We start from the raw sequence: 393 nt of genomic DNA, 5'->3' as shown, positions 1-393 counted from the left end.
TTGAAAATGAAAAAATATTATTGAAATTATAATAATTGTATTTATAATATTAAAAAATATGCACTAGATTAATTACAAAATTAACCAAAAAAAAATGAAACTTATAAATTGTTAAAGCTGAATCTGGTGCTAGATTCCTAATCAGGCTCTAAAACTATTCCAGCAATTATTTCATTTTTTTTTTAAAAAAAATATGCGGTTGAGAAAAAAAATATTAAAACTCCTATAAAGATATTTTTGTAGCTCCAAGACCTAAATGATTGAGGCGTATCCAGAGATAACTAAACTGAAGCTTATCTTAAAATTTATCGATGCTGTTGATAATTTAATTAAGACGGATCGCCTCTATAAATAGACGACAATAGAGTTGTTAGAACTCCATCCCACACTTAA

This window comes from Curcuma longa, chromosome 1 (genome assembly GCF_044706935.1).
Source record: "Curcuma longa cultivar G26 ecotype Majalengka, Jawa Barat chromosome 1, ITB_CL_G26_1.1, whole genome shotgun sequence".
NCBI lineage: Eukaryota > Viridiplantae > Streptophyta > Magnoliopsida > Zingiberales > Zingiberaceae > Curcuma > Curcuma longa.
Note: the sequence above shows the minus strand (reverse complement) of the source record.